Here is a 14,290-nt window from a genome sequence, read left to right as displayed (position 1 = left end):
CCCCCTCCCCTGCTGCAATTCACATATTGAACCCCTAATCCCCAATGTGATAGTATTAGAAGATGTGGCCTTTGGGAGGTAATTAGTGTTAGATAAGCTGAAGGGGCATGGTGGTGGGGGTGGGGGGGTGCAGTGCTTCCCAGGTGGCTCAGTGGGTAAAGAACCCACCAGCCCATGCAGGAAATGAAGGAGATGAAGGTTCGATCCCTGGGTCAGGAAGATCTCCTGGAGGAGGGCATGGCAACCCCTCCAGTATTCTTGCCTGGAGAATTCCATGGGCAGAGGAGCCTGGTGGACTGCAGTCCATGGGGTTGCAAAGAGTTGGACACGACTGAGCGACTAACACACACACACTTGCTAAGTACTTTACCTGAAGTATCCCATTTAATTCTCAGAAGATCCCTCTGTGGTAGGTACAGGTGAAGACACTATAGACTAGGAAGTTAAATTAACTTGCCTAGGGTCATGCAGCTAGAACATCATGTAGGTGGATTTTAGACTGGACAGTATGACTTAAGCCCATGGCCTTAACCCTCACACTCCACTGCCCCTATCGCATGGCAATGGGCAAACCTGGATCTTGCCCTCAAGATTCTTCCAATCTAGTAAAAATGACATGAGAAACACAAGCAATAACACACACACACAAAGACTATGGAGTGTAGTGTAGAAGAGGCCAGCATGTTTTTGTGGAGCATAGAGATGGGATAGATTAATTCTGGTTGGAGCTGATTACAGGCAACTTTAGGGAGGATGTGGCATTTGGGCTGCACTTAAGATGGTGGACATTGGTGGAGTCGCATGGAAAGGCTGTTTCAGACGGAAGGAGCCACGGGAGTAAGGATACCCAAAAGGAGAAAAATGCTAATGTGTTCCAGAAACCAAGATTCATCTTGTTGGTTTGGGGACTAGAATGCAGTTAGAGGATGAGGGCTGGGATCCCAAAAGCTAGGCTAGAGATCAGGGGGATTTAATGATTTTGTTAACAGTTCTTAATGGAGAAAAATGACCTCAAGGAGCTTCCAAAGTAATGTCTGAAGCTGTAACTCAAAAGGCAATAAGCAGTAGAGAAAAACGAACATCTTGTTGAATAAACTGTGTTCAGAAACTGCTAACTGTTTGCAGGGCAATCCTGGACCTACAAATCCGAGTTCAGGGCACAGCCTCAAATATAGGAGGCTCAAAAGTTTCTAAAAGTGGGCAAAAATGGACAATGAGATCAACTGGCCCCTCCCAACCCTTGGACAAGTATGGTTCTCACCACTTCCACTTCACAGATAAATGAACTAAGGCTGGAAGGATTAAGTAATTCATCCCAGAGGACACAACCACTAAAATTGAGACACTGAATCTGGCTCTCATGACCATCAGTGTTCTGCGTATCCTGATACATAAGTGGAAAGGGCCACAGGGTGTATTAGTCCCAGAGGAGGAGGTCGTCAGCTTTTAGGCTCTTTCACGTCCCAGGTTCCTCTGGGATAAGTCTGAGGAATTTGGATGTGGCCACTCATGAATCTCACTTCCAAGCTCTTCTAGGGAAAAGAGAGAAGCCAGAATTATCTGAAAGATGAAGTACAGAGAGACAAGGTTCACAGTAATTAAGAGAATGGGCTTCGAAGTCTGAAAGACTGAGGTTAGCTGTCTCTAGTCTCTCTGAGTCAGCTTACTTCATTTCATAAAATGAGGTAAATGACAAGTAATTGTACGGACTCAGTGGAGGGCTGCATGTAACGTGCTTAGCAGAGTACCTGTCACTTTAAGTGCTGACAGGTAAGTGCTCAAAAACCTGTGTCCTCTTCTGTCCAGTCATTTTCAGCCACCCTCCCACAGCCCCTCCCCCAGGAGAGTAAGCTGTCCAAGCTCTCAGTGCGTGTGACACTCCACACTGAATCCAAAAGACCCACTGTCCCTTGGGGTGACGTCTCCTGGGACTGGGAACAAAAAGAGAAGGTTTCTGGTGAGGTCGATACAGAATGAATAACATTCACATTTCTTGTCAAGTCAGTGCAGATTATTTTTCATCATTTTCAGTTCATGCTTTATACATACATTCCCTGGAAGAGGAAAGTCATGCTGGTCTTCAGTGGTCTATGGGAAAAGTCCCAGAAAGATCCTGTGGCCAGACCACTTCATTACAGATTCCTCTGAGAGGGCACCGAAAGAGCGAAGGAATGTCAGAAGGGTATCACCATAGTAACATAACAATCAGACTGCAATAGAGTAAAAGTGGAGAGAGCGTGTATGCCTTGTCATTGATGAACATAGGCTCACAATTACGTTGCCCTGGAGAGCAGTGCTCAGAGTTCAAGGGCTACTCCAGTTTGGTTTGGTGAGAGGTGAGATTTGGTGAAAATTCTGTTCATTTTGGCCGAGTTATTGTGTGCTAAACTGATTACTACTGGCGGCTTGCTAACAAACAGAAGATGTTCTCAGAGTCTCTCCTTTGATCCCAAGCAATGATGATTTGCAAGGCTAAGTGTCTACATAACAAATCAAAAGTAAGGGCTTACCCACTTTGATTTTGTTTACAAAATCCTGACTAGTCACAAGTTTGGAGGGATTGTCTCAGTGCTTTATGGGATCTGTGATACAAGCATTTATGTTAGTGAATTCTGGGTTCTGGAAATAAAGGTACATATTTCCCCCTAAGCACTGACATAATGGCAATTCAAAGAAAAGTGTATATGTGTGTGTGTGTGTGTATCAAGCAATTTCAAACCAGGACAAAACTCCATGTTATCCATGTTGTTTTTAAAATGACACTGGATGTCCATAGTCATTTCCACTGAAATGATACTCTATGGTACTGTTCAAAGTTCTAGCAGCAGCTAAAAAAAAAAAAAGTACAATTTAGAATCACAGTGGATAATTACCTGCCTTCAATTCTACAGGCATAGAATGAATATTCTTTCCTAAGTCGTTTATTGAAAGGAGACTGTGAGCCTTCTTTCTGTTTCTAAGATCTGTTTGCACTTTTCATAGTGACCCAATGTTATTCCAGTTCTTCCCTACTAGGCTGGATTTAGGGTTTCTAACATAATTTGAATCTTTAACGGGCGACTCTTCTCATCAGAAGATTACGCCTGTTTTTGCTTGGGCCTGACACAAGCTGAGTGTGGCACACTTGTGGCTGGCCTCAGCACTTGAACAACGGAGAGAAATCGTCTCACCGTTAAACAGATCAACTTAGATATGATCCAAGGAGGGATGGTTGCCAGGAGAACCAGCAACTAATGTAGTCTTCTTTAAAGACCCGGTAGTCTAGTTCCCCCAAATCAGTTTAAGAGTGAGTCTTGAACATCTCTCTTAAGTGGGAAAATCAGACCATTGTATGCTCATGGATTTGGGAAGTCATGCTCTCAGAGTAGTTCATACAGAAGGGCATAGGAAGATAGAGAAGAGGCTGGTGTGTCATGGATGCTTCGAACTTGCTTACATCCCTTTCCTTCTTCCAAATAGGAACATAACATGGGTATCAAATAGACCTCTTCAAGAGGAGAAAACACTGCCATACCTTTGTGATCAGTGCTACCCACTGGGTGGCCAATAAGTCAGTCATGAGCCCCTGCCTACCCTGGAGGGCCAACCAAGAAGTTGTGCAGATACAGTTCTCCTTGAATATCTGTGCAAAGAAACAAAAGAAACTACTGTCAGACTCAAGGTGCCGTGGAAGAACTTCTCCCAAGCAACCCCTGCCTTCCCAGCATAAAAAATAAACAAGATTTTCCTTTTCCTATCATAATTAAGGCAAGACACAAAAGCGAGGACATCACTCACCCGGTTCTACATTAGCCCCCAGCTGTTTCACCTACTCGGGACCTTCTTTCCTCAAGATTCCAATTAGATTTGATATACTGCTCAATATTAATTTCCTCCTAAGAAGCTACATCACCATTTGGAAAGCCCCTTGGGTTGAATAATTATTGAATTCTGAATGGCCTCCAGCCAACCTCAAATGTGATATTGTTTCATGTCCAATAATATGAAAAAGACTTTGCCCTGGGCATTGAACAGCCCTGATGATGCTTTTCTGAAGAAGTACAGCTCTCTGAAAGGTTTTCAGGGAAGTTTCATTTTAAACTGTCCCTGGGTCTTACGGTCTGCTCAGCAGAGTCCCTGTTGGATTATTTCCTTCCTTCCTTCTTTCATTTATTCTCTCCTCTTCCCTCCCATTAGCCCTCTCTCTTCCCTTCCTCCTTTCTTTCTCTCCCTTCCTTCCTTTGTTACTTTGTTCCAGAGAGGATTTATGACAGCTAGGTCCCTCATCAAGATTTCCACCCAGCATTCCAGAAGAAGAAATCTCCTTTTTTATAAAAATAGAATTACACTTCCATTCCCTTTCCATGGCTTTTTGCTTCCCTGGGTTCTTTTTTGTTTGTCTCAGCAGATGTTAAATCAGGTTTTCACTTGAAGTGGTTTCTCATTGCTACTCAAGTTGGGGCAGAGTCTTCACCAGAATCCCAAAAGAAAGCACAAGTGAAGAGCTGGAAGGACTTTAGAGTTGATTTGCTTCAGCGTCTAGTACAGCTCCAGAATTTTCCAGGCAATGGAGGGCAGGGGATTCATATTTATTGAGTGCCTGGTATGTGCCAGGGGCTGTGTTGGGCATTTTCACTTCTATTAGCGCCTCTTATCCTCACGATGACCTTGGATGGTAGGTATGCTTCATCCTCATAGTGGCTTTTCCTCTTTTTTCTTTTAGTCAGCCTGCTCTCTAACTCCAGCTTCTTATAATCACCTCCCAAATAAACTCATTGTCCTGGAGTCTTTGTCTTAGGCTCTGATTTGAGGGGAATCCAAACCGAAATCCTTGGGTTCCTGCTGGACTGGAAATGAAAACCGTCTTGCATGCTGATTAGTAAGGGAGACGGTTATTGTCCTGAGTTCTGCAAGAAAATAGACTAACCCAGAGAGAAACCCTGAAGCAGAGGAAACAATTCCAAGCCAGGAACTCTATTAAGAAAATTTCCCTTAAGTAGAGCTTTCTTTGAGAAAATACATGCAAAATGTTCACTCAACATGCGTGGCAGACAATACATCCAAACAGTCACTGTTCTTCTCTTCTGAATAAATCTTCAATAGAAGTCCCCTGGTCATCCTCACTTCTCTTTATCTGTCAGTCTATTTTTTAAAAATTATTTCTTGGGCTGTGCTGGGTCTTCATTACTGCTCTCAGGTTTTTTTCTCTAGTTGTGGCAAGTAGGGGCTTCTCATTGTGGTGGCTTCTTTCGTTGTGGAGCACAGGCTCTACGGTATTTGGGCTTCGGTAGTTGTGGCACGGTGGACTCAGGAGCTGCGGCTCCTGGGCTCGAGTGCACAGGCGCGAGAGCTGTGGCGCATGCGCTTAGTTGTTCCACTGCATGTGGGATCCTCCTGGACCAGGGGATCAAACTCGTGTCTCCTGCATTGGTAAGCAGAGTTTTTACCACTGAGCCACCAAGGAAGAAACCCTGTCCATCAGTCTTAACTGCATCCTGGGGAATTTTCCCCCTGCTGCTCACGCAAGGACCAAGACACAGCCATGCTTCTCTACCTGGAAGGCAGCACAGAGTGTTAGCTGAAATAAGTTGTGGGCCATAGAGGCAGGTCAGGTTCTAGTCAGCTGGGTGACTAAGTCTCACTGGTTTTGCTGCAGAAATGATCTCCCAGATTCAGCGGCCGAAAACCCTACGGCTAATGTCTTGCTCACGTGACGTGCTTGGATTTGGTGGATGGGGGTGGGGGAGGTTGTGCTTCCGAGGCTCCCACAGCAGAACTGAGGCTGTGGAGCAGCCACTTTCCAGAATGCTGATGGTCGCTGTGACAGAGTGAAAACGAGGCAGAGCTCACACTGATTTTGTTCATTCTATCTGAAAGCGACCCATATCTCTTGCTCAAGGTGAAGGTAAAATACTATCCAACTTTTAGGTAAGAGAAAAGAGAGAGGTCGAAAAGCAAAACACCTGTGAAAAATGTCTGTTTGGACAATCTTTCCACCTGCGTTTCACTGTCTTTGTGGTGTATCATGCTGCTGCTGCTAAGTCGCTTCAGTCGTGTCTGACTCTGTGTGATCCCATAGATGGCAGCCCACCAGGCTCCCCCGTCCCTGGGATTCTCCAGGCAAGAACACTGGAGTGGGTTGCCGTTTCCTTCTCCAATGCATGAAAGTGAAAAGTGAAAGTGAAGGCGCTCAGTTGTGTCCGACTCTTCACGACCCCATGGACTGCAGCCCACCAGGCTCCTCCGTCCATGGGATTTTCCAGGCAAGAGTACTGTGTACCATGGGGGTATTCAATTTCTGAGGTTGTTGTGAGGGTTAAATGAGAAATGGCACATAGCCATTATTCCATAAATGTGGCTTATTCGTATGCCTGAAATATAGTATACTGCTAAGTCACTTCAGTCGTGTCCGACTCTGTGCGACCCCATAGACGGCAGCCCACCAGGCTGCCCCTCCCTGGGATTCTCCAGGCAAGAACACTGGAGTGGGTGAAATATAGTATAAAGGCTTACTATAAACAATAGCAAGCTCTGCAACCTTTTTCTATAAATTGCACTGTCTAGTCTTTAAAAATGAGTCCTGTGCGCTTTCTCTGAATTTCTCCAAGTTTTATCTGTTCTGAGATGTGGATTCTAGCAGTGTTCTCAGTCTAGAAAGGCCCTTACTACTACTAAGAGATGAGAGAGTACTCTATTTTTTTTTTTTTTGGAAGGGGAACTATTCAAATATAAAATGATGATCATGATATTTAGTATTTATAGCAAGTATTGTTCTGGTATAGAGATGAAACAGTGCAGAAGTTCATCAGAACAGTATAGGTCTCATTAGAAAGAATGTATTACTATGATGCTCAGAAAACTCAGGCTGGCTATGAAGTTACTAGAACAGCGTGGGCTTCTTTGGCCAAGTGTGTTATTATAATTTCAGTGGAACCATTATCCTGTCAAGAAAACACATGGTAAAACCTGCAGGGGCTCCCTGGGACTTCATGAGAGAGTGGATGCTGACTTTCCCTAGGGAAGGCAGAAGCCTGGTGGGGTCTGAGCAAGGGCCTGAGGCATAGCTTGTACCCACAGCTGCCTCCTAGGCCCTCATCAGCCTAGCTTTTGGCTCAGAAAGCTAGCACTTTGAGTATCTAGTCAGGAGACTTTCTCATTTTCCTTGGGTTGATCCCACCCCTCCTCCTCCCTCCCCATCATCTTTTCACATGATGGCCATCAACTCCTAGTTTTATAAGGTATTCTTTATTCTGGCAGAATTTAGGCCAGGGACTTTCTGTTCAGCAAATGGCTTGGCTCACTTGGACCCTGGGGTTGTTTACGTTTTTTAGGACTCGCTATTGCGAAACCCTAGTTTATTTTACGTAGTTGGACTGCTTTTGCCAGAATGAATTCATTTGCTCAAGTTATTTTTAAAATGTGCTTTTTCTTAGCTTTTTAGAGACGCTCTAGTCTCTTGTTTGTGTGGGTCTAGGCCAGAAACAAAACAAAAAACACGGAGTCTATTGATGGAAGCCAGGAAAAACGTCTAGCCAACGTGGATCAAAGGAGGTTCTCAGCTTTGAACAGAAAATTCTCTCCTCCCTGAATTCTGACTTAACACACTGAGTGGTGCTAGTCCCAGGGCTGAAATCCTTGATGCTTCCAGAACCAAGAAGGCCCTGCAAATGAGTCTCAGACTGCTCCTGCAGGTATGCTGGAGGAGGCTTTCAGGATAGTCACTGGGAACAAAATACCTTCTGTGTCAGTTGGCAGCTCCACAGTCCAGGAGGGAGACCACTGGAGGCTGTAGGGCCACACACACCCACTACCTCATCTGGGCCAAATGGGCTGATTCACCAAACTACCTTGCAAACAATTTTTTGGTGTGTATGAGTGTGCTTTTACTTTATTTCCTTTTTTTAAAAAAAGTTTTATTGAAAAATAATTGATTTAGTGTTGCATTAATTTCTGCTGTACAGCAAAGTGATACATATATTCTTTTTCAAGTTCTTTTCCATCATGGTTTATCACAGGGTATTGAATATATTTCTCTGTGCTATACAGTAAGACCTTGTTTATCCATCCTATATATAACCATTTGTATCTGCTAATCCCAAACTCTTGGTCCATCCCTCCCCCTTGGCACCCTCAAGTCTGACCTGTGTCTGTGTCTATTTCTCTTTTGTAGTTGTTTGTTTGTGGCATTTTTAGATCCCACATATAAGTGACATCGTAAGGTGCTTGTCTTTCTCTGACTTCTTTCAATTAGTATGATAATCTCTAGGTCCATTCATGTTGCTGCAAATGGCATTATGTCTTTTTCTTTTTAATGGATGAGTAGTATTCCATTGAATATGAGCAGCACATCTTTATCCATGCATCTGTTGGTGGACATTAGGTTGCTTCCATGTCTTGGCTATTGTGGACAGTACTGCTGTGGACATAGGGCTGCATATAACTTTTTATAGTTTTGTCAGATATATGGCCAGTAGCGGGATTGGAGCATCATATGTCAACTCTGTTTTTAGATTTTTAAGGAACTTGCACACTGTTCTCCATTGTGGCTGCACCAGTTCACATTCCCACCAAGTGCTGAAGAGCTCCCTGCTCACCACACTCTCTCCATCATTTGTTAACTGTAGACTTTTTAAAGATGGCGATTCTAACTGGTGAGAGGTAGTACGTACACAGTAGTTTTGATTCCTTGCAAACATTTTATTTCACAACTGGTTTTTAAATATAACTCTTTAGGACCTAGATTCTTACCTTTGGGGGAATCAGAAACCCCTCTGAGAATCTGATGAAAGCTATGGCTCCACCACTCAGAAAAGTATATGTACATACAAACATTTGTCACTGGGATAATATCCAAGAACTCCCAAGGTGGGAATGGGGGCATAAATCCCATTGCTTCAGAATTTGGGGAAGCTTCAAAACTGAGATTAATGGTATGTGGATACTATTCATTCTTTTGGAACTTGTTGAGTTCCAGGAACTACACTGGACGATGGGGACACAGTGGTGCATAAGACAAGGATCCAGCGTCGTGTGTGAAGGCTGCAGTTTAATGGAGACAAACTTAGAATAACTGTGATTATAATGAGTTAAGTGTTATGCTGGGCCTGTAAGTATGCAAACCTCTAAGAACTCTGAATGAAGGGTAGTTAATTCAACACATATTTGATAAACATATTATGTGCTAGACAATTAGGTATAAGCTAGTGCACATGGAACAACAGACTGGTTCCAAATAGGAAAAGGAGTACATCAAGGCTGTATATTGTCACCCTGCTTATTTAACTTATATGCAGAGTACATCATGAGAAACGCTGGGCTGGAAGAAGCACAAGCTGGAATCAAGATTGCTGGGAGTAATATCAATAACCTCAGATATGCAGATGACACTACCCTTATGAAAGAAAGTGAAGAGGAACTAAAAAGCCTCTTGATGAAAGTGAAAGTGGAGAGTGAAAAAGCTGGCTTAAAGCTCAACATTCAGAAAATGAAGATCATGGCATCTGGTCCCATTACTTCATAGGAAATAGATGGGGAAACAGTGGAAACAGTGTCAGACTATTTTTGGGGGGCTCCAAAATCACTAGAGATGGTGATTTCAGCCATGAAATTAAAAGACGCTTACTCCTTGGAAGGAAAGTTATGACCAACCTAGATAGCATATTCAAAAGCAGAGACATTACTTTGCCAACAAAGGTCCGTCTAGTCAAGGCTATGGTTTTTCCAGTGGTCATGTATGGATGTGAGAGTTGGACTGTGAAGAAAGCTGAGCACCGAAGAATTGATGCTTTTGAACTGTGGTGTTGGAGAAGACTCTTGAGAGTCCCTTGGACTGCAAGGAGATCCAACCAGTCCATTCTAAAGGAGATCAGTTCTGGGTGTTCTTTGGAAGGACTGATGCTAAAGCTGAAACTCCAGTACTTTGGCCACCTCATGTGAAGAGCTGACTCATTGGAAAAGACTCTGATGCTGGGAGGGATTGGGGGCAGGAGGAGAAGAGGACAACAGAGGATGAGATGGCTGGATGGCATCACTGACTCGATGGACATGAGTTTGGGTGAACTCCGGGAGTTGGTGATGGACAGGGAGGCCTGGCGTGCTGCAATTCATGGGTTCGCAGTCGGACACGACTGAGCAACTGAACTGAACTGAGTGCACATTGTCCTTGCCTCAAGGAGCTTAAAGTTTGGATGCTCTAAATCCAAAGTTGAGGGAGGGGACTGGAAGAGCAGGATACCAGCCACAAGTAAACCCTGATGGAGAAGTAAGTCCATCCAGGTGAAGGGGGTGAGTATCCCAGGCAGTGAGAGCAGTGATGAGAGCAAGGTGGGTGGGGAAGCACAAACAGTCCATCTCTACATGGGGATGAGTGGTGAGAGCAGAGTGGAGAAGTTTGCTGGGTCGGATCCCACAGGTCCCTGTGCTTCGCCCAAGGATGGTAGGTTTTATACTGTGTCAAAGGTTGTCACTGAGGGTTTATTTTTCTAAAGTAAGTGAGTAAAGTTAAAGAGGAGATGATATTAGAAAGATTGCTCTGCTTTCTGTGGAGAAAATGGATTGGAGTGGTGGAGGGGCATGGTGCTTAGTAGGTGAAAAGACCAGAGAGGGGGAATCTGTTGAGTTAGTGTGGGTGAGTGATGATGAAGTCCTAGCAATGACAATGGAGCTGGAGCAGAGAGATTTGAAAAACAGGGTGAAGCCTCTGGATAGTACCTCTCAGGTTGTGACGGATTCACACTAATAAAACAACCTTGTACTGAGGTGGTATCCTTTAGAATCATGGCTGCAGAATTGCTGCGGCTTAATAATCAGATGGGGAAACTCTATATTCAGTTGCTTAATGATGCTGATAATGACACCGATACCATTGACAGCGGTGGTAACTGAATCTTACTGTTCACTTACTCTGCGCCCGTTACCCTTTCACGTGTTCTGCGTGTATCAACCTACTTTTTTTTTTTAAATGACTTTATGATGTAAGTTCCATTATATCTGTGGAATAGATGAGGATATTGAGATAGCACAGAGAAGTTCAATACCTTGTCCAAGCTCACACAGCCAAGAAGTAGAAAAACAGATTTGAAGTCTCGTTCCAGGACTCACACTCCTATCAAAACTACTCTTTTCCTACAATGACAGATATAGTGTCTTTTCCTGTAAAATTCAGTATGAGCACTTAAGTGGGGATTTTCAATTTGTTCTGAACATTGTAGCCACAATAAAAACGTTTCAATGCCACTCACATCCTCCAGAAACGTAGTAAGTGAGGTGCTAAGTTGCATCTGACTCATTGCGACCCCATGGACTGTAGCCCACCGGGCTATTCTGTCCATGGGATTCTCCAGGCAGGAATACTGGAGAGGGGTGCCAGTTCCTCCTCCAAGTAAGTGAGGTACACGAAGCAAAATGCTGGGCGTGAATGTTTTGGCAGATTCAGTTTCCAAAAAACAGAAAAGCAGAAAAAACAAACAATGGTGTTTTCGAACAATGAATGCTGTTTTCCTTTAGCCATAAGGGAGTTTTTAAACTTGACAAATCTATTCAGCTTTCAAAGCATTCCACATTCCCCACCCACAAGCAAATGCCAGAAGGTGCCAGTTTGAGCCAATTCTGAGCTCAGGAATGATTTTCTCAATACTAGATCAGATTTCTTCAATGTCCATGCTCCACAAATGGATGCTTACTAATGTTCTAATGAGTCTGATGAAAACTGCTTAGCAACTTATCACGGTACTAATGTAAAAAGGACATTTCAGCAAGAGATGATGTAGTGAGACACAAATGCAGAAACAGAAAATGACAGGGTCTTACTACTTTAAAGGGACTGAAAATCACTGCATTGAGATCTTTGAAATTTTAGAGCTAGGCTGTGCATAGGCTCAGTTTAAGGGAGTTTCTTGGTTCGGGGGGAATGCTTCCAATTACATAAAGAAAGTAATTTCCTTTTTTTGCAGGAACTAATTTTTTTTGGAGAGGACAAAGAAAATAATCTTTAGTAAACTCATATTCACTGAACTAACTTTTTTGGAAGCATGCCCTTTGACCTGACACCATGCTAGACACAGATACAGAAATGAAAAAGGCATCTATCTTGTCCAGACTTTGCTGCTGCTAAATCGCTTCAGTCGTGTCCGACTCCATGCGACCCCATAGACGGCAGCCCACCAGGCTCCTCCATCCCTGGGATTCTCCAGGCCAGAATACTGGAGTGGGCTGCCATTTCATTCTCCAGACTTTAGCAGTGGATAAAGAGAAGCAAAGAAATGGTGTAACAGACAAAGCAAAAGAAAATACCAGGAAATTAGAAGTGAGACAGTGAGAAGTGAGGATAGAGGGAGGAACAGAAACTGTGTCTCAAGATTTTGGCCTTAAATTTGGGAGTGATGCGGAGCCATTAAACAGAAGTGATGATCAGATTTGATTTTGTAAGGCTCATGCTGTTGTCAGTGTGAAGATTGGGTTGCAGTTGGGGAGATCAAAGGCAGGATCAGCTCCAACCTTCATAAAAATCATTCCAAAGCATTCTGCTACCTCCCTGGCTGTCCTCTAATTCACTTCCTCTTGTCCCCAAGACATAAGATTTATAATCTTTAATATGCTATTTACTTTCCAAGTATTTTAGGTTTTCCCAGATATCTGTTACTGACTTTTATTTCCATTTACTTTGCATGACTTGAATCCTTTTATTGTTATGGAGACTTGCTTTATGGCCCAGAATATGATCATCTTAGTACATGTTCCATGTGCTCTTGGAAAGAATGTGTATTCTACCATTGTTGGGTATTGCTGCATTCTATGTCACGTGCATCAAATTGATAGTTTTTGCTCAAGTCTTCTATATACTTATTGTTTAGATTTTTTTTTTCTGTTAAGTTGTTCATTAAAATTGAGCCTATGCATAATCTAGCTCTAGAATTTGTCTTCTTGTTCTAACATTGAAAGAAGTTTTCAAATCTCCAATTATAATTGCAGATTTGTTAATTTCTCCTTGTAGTTTTACCAGCTTTTACTTCAAGAATTTTGAAGCTGTTATGTAAATAAATATTTAGGATTTTTGTGTCTTCTTGCTGAACTGACCCTTTATTTGGCATTATGAAATATTCTTTATCTTTGGTAATGTTCTTTGCTGGGAAACCTACTTGGTCTGATATTAATATAGCCACTCCTGCTTTCTTTTGATTAGTGTTAGTATGGTGTATCTTTTTCTACCTTTTTAATCTGTTTGCCCTTTATTTTCAACATATGCTTTTTGTTGGTAGCATATAGTTGAATCTTGTTTTTTCATCCAATCTAGACAATCTCTGCCTTTTAACTGGGGTATTTATATTTATTTAGAATATTTAGAATATTTATATTTAACTCTTTTCAAAAGATAATTGACTGTTTAAGCAAAAATAATAACAAAGTGTGGAGCTTATACTATATGCAGAAGTAAAACATAAGGCCACAATAGCACAAAGGCAAGAAGAGATAAATGAGTTTTTCATTATAAGCTTCTTAAACTATATGTCAAGAGATCACTTGAATGTAGACAGGTATGTTAAAGATGTACATACTATAACCCTAAAGTAATCACTGAAATAAAAGAGTTGTAAGTAATAAACCAACAAAAGAGATTAAATGCAATCATAAAAAATACTCAATCCAAAAGAAAGCAGAAAAGGAAGAAAAAGAGAACAAAGAAAAAATGGAAACAGCAAGATGATATATTTAACATAAACATATCAACAATCACATTAAATGCAAAAGCTCCAAACACCCTGATTAAAAGGTAATGATTTTCAGATTGTGTAAAAGCAGGTATAAAACCACTCATCAGGTATTGAGCTAAGTAGCTTACACAGTCTCATGAAATCCTCTTTAATAAGCATGATGTTATCATCATGTCTTCATTTCAAATATTTAAAAAATGAGCCTCAGAGAGGTTAAGTAACTTCTCCAAGTAGCACAGCAGGGCACTTCAGAGTGCTAATGAGCATATAATCCTTGCTTCATTCCCTTCCCTCCATTTCAGCAGCACTGAGTACCTGTTTCATGGAGCTGTGTCACATGACAACTTCTATAACTGCTTGAGATGAAGTCCAGTTTAACCATATGAGTGACCATGGTCTGTGTATTACATATACTTACTTAATCTCTAGCTTCCTCATCTGTAAAATGGAACTAATACCTGCCTCAGTGTTGTTGTGATGATAGATTCAGAAAGTCCAGTGGGTAGTGTATGTTAAATGGGGGTGGTTAACTGTTTTTGTTACTTTTAGCTCTACCCTGAAGACCACACAAGAAATATCAATTTGTACAATTCCATGTCAAT

The 14,290-nt window shown here is 42.3% G+C and overlaps 1 long non-coding RNA gene across 1 annotated transcript; it reads right to left on the bottom strand.

Moving 5' to 3' along the window:
* Nucleotides 1-262: 262 nt before the first annotated feature.
* LOC123332762 lies at nucleotides 263-6,101 on the bottom strand. Its single transcript, XR_006549782.2, has 3 exons — nucleotides 3,515-6,101; nucleotides 2,050-2,828; nucleotides 263-1,931 (listed from the first exon to the last, which is right to left on the bottom strand). It is a non-coding gene; the product is annotated as an uncharacterized LOC123332762 (long non-coding RNA).
* Nucleotides 6,102-14,290: the final 8,189 nt, after the last annotated feature.

This window comes from Bubalus bubalis, chromosome 3, assembly GCF_019923935.1.
Source record: "Bubalus bubalis isolate 160015118507 breed Murrah chromosome 3, NDDB_SH_1, whole genome shotgun sequence".
Taxonomy (NCBI): Eukaryota; Metazoa; Chordata; class Mammalia; order Artiodactyla; family Bovidae; genus Bubalus; species Bubalus bubalis.
The sequence above is the reverse complement of the archived record's forward strand: the minus strand, read 5'-3'. Positions and strand labels throughout refer to the sequence as shown.